The sequence below is a fragment of the Oryctolagus cuniculus genome, chromosome 4 (genome assembly GCF_051225735.1).
Source record: "Oryctolagus cuniculus isolate XC-2025 breed Fujian yellow rabbit chromosome 4, ASM5122573v1, whole genome shotgun sequence".
In the NCBI taxonomy this organism is placed as follows: Eukaryota; Metazoa; Chordata; class Mammalia; order Lagomorpha; family Leporidae; genus Oryctolagus; species Oryctolagus cuniculus.
The window spans coordinates 113,919,413-113,925,412 of record NC_142870.1 but is presented as its reverse complement, the minus strand read 5'-3'; the positions used below and the strand labels follow the sequence as shown (position 1 = coordinate 113,925,412).

General features: G+C 36.0%; 1 long non-coding RNA gene across 1 annotated transcript in view; it reads right to left on the bottom strand.

Annotated features, from left to right (window-relative positions):
* Positions 1-910: 910 nt before the first annotated feature.
* The window catches only part of LOC149127080 (uncharacterized), a 28,968-nt gene continuing 23,878 nt past the window's right edge, over positions 911-6,000 (bottom strand). Inside the window, exon 3 of the long non-coding RNA XR_016232583.1 lies at positions 911-1,279. This is a non-coding gene — a long non-coding RNA (uncharacterized LOC149127080). The remainder of the gene's footprint in view (positions 1,280-6,000) is intronic.

Here is a 6,000-nt window from a genome sequence, read left to right as displayed (position 1 = left end):
GAGAAAAAAAGGAAAAAGCTCAGAAGCACTTGTGAGGGTCATAACCTAGGGACACAGGTGCACTAAAAGACTGTGACTTAATCATTGAAGACTCTGTTCCCATTGACCCCTTACCACTGCATAAATCAGGTACTCACTTTATTACCATGGATTAAGGTTGAATGGATGTCAAGGCTAACGTCCCATTTAAGAAACAAACTCTAGGAAAACAGAAAGAAGATAGACACTAGCCGGAATTGTAACATATTTAACCTATAGCTGTAGCGAAAATCACATACAGTCCAAAAATCACATAAACATATAACTTATTATTACAGGTGAAGACATCACACAAAATTTACAGGACAATATCCCTTACAAATGGACATACAAAATTCCTCACTAAAACCCTTGCAAACTGTATAAAATACTACATCAATAATAAAATGCAAAGTTGTATTAATATCTAAAAAACAATATCACAGATCACGTAAATAGAATAAAGTACAAATACATTTTTTAATAGATGCAGAAAGAACATTTGATGCAGCTCAACACTATTTTAAAAGACAGCACTCAACACAGAATGTAAACAGGACCTTCAATATGATAAAAGGCATTAATGAAAAATCTGTCATTATTACCTTACTTAAATGTCAAAGATATTAGTCCACCCTGCTCTCCAAAAATCTGGAAAAATACAATGTGTTTCTATTCAACATTACACTGTATGCAGTACACTCATTAGATAATAAAATTATAGAATTTATAATTGCATTAAAAGTAGAAACAAAATTATTTATCTAAATAGATGGTATAATCTTATAGTCAAATATTATAAAGATATAAGTATTTCATTAAAATACTAGAAAATTAATGAAAGGAATTTACAAAGTCCAGATACCAAAAAAAAATTATCTTTATTCAACAACAGTGAGCAAACTGAAACTGAAATTAAGAAAATTATCCCAGGCCAGCGCGGCAGCTCAATAGGCTAAATTCTCTGCCTGCGGTGCTGCAAACCGGGTTCTAGTCCCCATCAGGGTGCCGGATTCTGTCCTGGTGGCTCCTCTTCTTGTACAGTTCTCTGCTGTGGCCCGGGAGTGCAATAGAGGATGGCCCAAATCCTTGGGCCCTGCACCCACCCACATGGGAGACCAGGAGAAGCACCTGGCTCCTGGCTTCAGATCAGCGCGGTGTGCTGGCTACAGTGCGCTGGCCGCAGCAGCCATTGAGGGATGAACCAACAGTAAAGAAAGACCTTTCTCTCTCTCTCTCTCTCTTTCACTGTCCACTCTGCCTGTCAAAAAAAAAAAAAAATCCCATTTATCATAGCTTAAACACAAATTTTCAGAATAAATTTGTTTAAAAAGTCAAAATATATATTCTAAAAACTACAAATTATTATTGAAAAATGTTAAATATCTAATTAAAACAAAAAACTATGTCCTTTGATTACAAAAATCAATATTGTTAATTGGCAATTGACCTCAAAATTTAACAAAAGTGATATATAAATTTAATACAATCCTTACCTAAATCCCACCAAGTCAATGAATATGCAGACAAATAATTCAGTTATAAAATGCTCAAGAGATTCAAATATTGCAAACCATTTGAAAGCAGATTTATAACAATTTCAAAGGCTAAACTGATAGTTATCAAATAACTCAAAATTTCATTATTGGGTATGTATCTAACTCAGAAAAAATATAAATTTATGTAGGTACATCAATTTGTACATGGATGTTCATAGCAGCATTATTTATTATAGCCAAAGGGTAGAAACATTCCAAATTTCTATCAGATGTTGAATGAATAAACAATGTGAGATATATCCATCACTTCTCGGCTTTTTGACTAAGATCAAGTGTGTGGAGTTATATTCATATTTTGCAATATTATTTGTCAATAAAAGGAAATTGCACTTGCCCCAAACTGTAGAGTTAGAAACCAGGGGATTCCAATTCAATCCCATCAAGGTGGCATGTATCAATGCCATCTCATTAGTCCAAGTGATCAGTGTCCATTCACAATTGATCATAATGATAGGATTAAGAGTCAAAGGGATCACACAAACAAGACTAATGTCTGCTAATACTAGCTGATATATTAAAAAGGAGAGAACAATGCAACATGGGAAGCAGTATACACAGTCCGTTTGGTTCATAGAATGGCAGATGTCCTAAACAGCACTCTGGCCTCAGATACAGCCCTTATGGCATTTGGATCCAGCTAAAAAGCCCATGAGAGTATTTCAGGCATGGAAAGCCAAGACACCCTGGCAAAGAAAAAAAAAAGGACCTAAATGAAAGATCTCTGCGAGTGAGATCCCAGCGGAAAGAACAGGCCATCAAAGAAGGAGGTACCTTTCTCTGAAGGGAGGAGAGCACTTCCCCTTTACTATGACCTTGTCTAAATAAGATCAGAGTTGGCAAACTCAAAAGACTTCCATAGCCTTGGCAACTCATGGCAAGAGCCTAGGGTGATTACTGATGCCATAAACAAGAGTGCCAATTGTTAAGTCAACAACAGGAGTCAGTGTGCACTTATTCCCCAAGTAGGATCTCTGTCCTTAATGTGTTGCACTATGTGAATTACTGGTATAACTAGTACTCAAACAGTACTTTACACTTGTGTGTCTGTGTGTATGCAAACTGTTGAAATTTTTACTTAGTATATACTAAATTGATCTTCTGTATATAAAGATAATTAAAAATGAATCTTGATGTGAATGGAATGGGAGAGGGAGCAGAAGATGGGAGGGTTGCGGGTGGGAGGGAGTTTATGGGAGAGAAAAGCCATTGTAATCCAAAAGCTGTACTTTGGAAATTTGTATTTATTAAATAAACGTTAAAAAAATAAAAGGAAATGGAAAAATGATGAAAGTTACAACATGGATGAGCCTTAAAAACATTATACTAATAGAAAGAAGTCAGTGAAACAGTACTACATATAGTATGATTACATTGATGTGAAATGTGTAGAATATTCAAATCCATAATAACATAAAATATGCTTTCTTGGAGCTGGAGAAAGGATTAGTAGATGAGGAGTGATGGCTTAAGAATGCAGGGTTATTTCTTTTCTTGTAGTTCTTAAAATTCTTCTAAAATAGAAAGTGATGATAGCTACAAAATTTTTAAAGCATACACTCAAAATGAGTGAGCTGTGTATTATGTGAATATTTCAATTAAGATGTTAAAAAAGGCAATCTAACACATCAGCAAGAAAATGCATGTGATTATCCCATGAAATTTTGAAAGTGCATTTGAGAACTTCCAGCATCCACTCTTTACAAAAAATTATCAGAAAACTAGAAAGAAAAGATAACTCAGAGACAAATGGTTTCAATGAAAAATCTATAGTTAATACTGTACTTAATGAGACATGATTGCATGCTTTATACCTCATGAGGAACAGAGTAAAGATACCTATTCCCTTTTTATTTAACATGATACTGGATGTTTTACTCAGGATACATAAGCAAAAAAAAAAAAAAAAGAAAGAAAAATAATTCACATTTAAAATGAAAAATCGAAACCTTTATTAACAAATCACATAAAAAACTTAAACAAAACCCTCCTTGAACCTTCAGAAAAGCCACTATAAATAATAAGTAAGTTAAGTAAGCTTACAGAATGCAAGATAAATACATAAAAACCATTGTAATTTTATATATTGGCCAGAAAAGTGGAATTTGAGACTCATATGTTGTCATTTACAATAGCACTGCTCAATATGAAAAACTAGAGATAAATATAATTACATATGATGTTATACATTAAATATTACTTATACAATGAATTGGTGACAAAAGTTACAGGTCCTCGTTTAGTGGATAGATATGTCATTGAACATATTGGTAAGTATTGCTCAGACATCAATTCTGACTTAATATTGGTCAGACATCAATTCTCTCCTAATTAATTCTCTTCTATTTGACAGAATTCCATGCAAATTATTTGTATGCTTTCTTATACAAATCCTCAAGTTGTTACTACAATTTATATAGACATTGAAAAACCTGACAATAGCCAAAACAACATTGAAACTTGACAAAATCAGAGGAATTAGAAATGTGACTTCAACAATTATCAGGAAGATGCAGTAATTTTGATGGTACAATTATTGGCACCAAGTAGAAAGATATAAAAGAGAAAAAATAAATTCCAAAAGTCAGTGAAAGTTTCTTTGTCCAATCGTATATAATGATGCAAAAATAATTCAGAAGATAATTTGAATTCAATGTAATTTCAGTACTATAAGGATTCAATAGGGGCCTGTGCTGTGGCACGGTAAGTTAAGCCTCAGCCTGCAAGGCAGGCGTCTCACATGGGCACTGGTTTCAGTCCTGGCTGCTCCCTGCTGATAGGCCTGGGAAAGAAGCAGAGGATGACCCAATTACCTGGGCCGCTGCACCCACATGGGAGATCCAGAAAAAGCTCCTGGCTCCTGGCTTCCGGCTGGCACAGCCCTAGCTGTTGAGGCCATTTGGGGTTTGAACAAGTGGATGGAAGATATCTCTCTCCCTCTCTTTTTCTCGCTCTTTCTCTCTCTCTATCCCTCCTCTTGCTCTTTAACTCTACCTTTCAAATAAATAAATATATCCTTAAAAGAAGTTTTCAATACACATATGCAAATAAGAAAGAGTAAATGTAAAGTTTGAATCATATTTTAAAAGAAAGAGATGTAAGATTATAACCTATAACTATAGAACTTCCAAGATAAAAAGATAAAATATCTGTTGAGTGAGTGAAATTTCTTATACATGAGACTAAAAAAGATTGTAGTAGAAAAATTTTGAAAAAAATCCATAAGTTGAATTTCTTCAGCTAAAGATACATTAAATTAAAGTGATTTTATGTGGAAGAAAAGGAGATTCCCAAAATGAATAGAGAGGATCTGCGTTAACCTCAGATAGGAGACAATTCCAGCACAATGAAGGAAGAGCCATATTTCCAAAACATTATTTTAGGAAAAGCTTTTGTAAAGAATGGATGGCAATCACAAATATCATGAAGACTGAAAACTATCAGAGAAAAACAATCAAAGATTATTACTGTTGCCATTGCATCTAACCCAGCACCCTCACAGAAGGAAACCATCTTATTAAGAAAAAGATTCTGTATTTAAGCCATTAGAATTGAAGAGATTGGATGAAGGCGCACTTCAACAGAGAAGTGATGAGAACTGTAAATGGCACAGAGACTCCAAAAAGCAGATTGAGAGATAAACAAAGATGTCGCCACCACCATTGTCACTACCACTGCCTGATGCCTCTGCCTGCCACTCTTATCCATGCTCCCTAGCTGGAGAATGCCATCTTGCTGAAAACTTGCCATGTGTATATTATATAAAATAAAATATTAGAACTAAAGAGACTGAAAAACTTCAGTAAGGAAGTGATGAGAACTGCAAACAGCACAGAGATTCTGAAGGCCAGTGAAGAGACAGGAGAAAAGCACACCGCTGTTGCCACAGCCCATGTCTCCTTCCCAGCTCCCCTGTTGGGGGGATGTTATCTTACCAAGAAAAGGCAAACATAAAGTGCCATGGTCCCTCTCATTGCTGCAGGCTGATGTCCTTAACGACAAGGGTAGGTCCTCACTGACTTTAAATCAAGTCTAAAGGGTTTAATGTGTTCAGAGTGACTGCTTTGCGACAAAGAAGGAACCCACATCCCCCTCTTCCTCCAAGGTTCAAGACCTGAGGTGCTGCAGAGAAGGCGCTCAACCCCACTTATCATAGAAAAAAGCAAGCAACTGGTTTGCTGCCAGAGGTCCCAGAGCCAGCAAGGGCCATTTTCACAGCAGAGAGCAGACCCGTGTGAAGCCTACAGCCATGCGAGTTATCGGCACAATTGCAGGTGGTATACCTGCTTGCTCTGTGCCATTGGAGAAATTCCCAATGGCTTCTTGGGCTGTTCAGCAGCAGCAGCTCATACACAATCCCAGAGAAGTAGACTGAAAGCAGTATCTTCTTCAGTTCTTACCACAAGATGCTGGGAGGCCAGAGAAC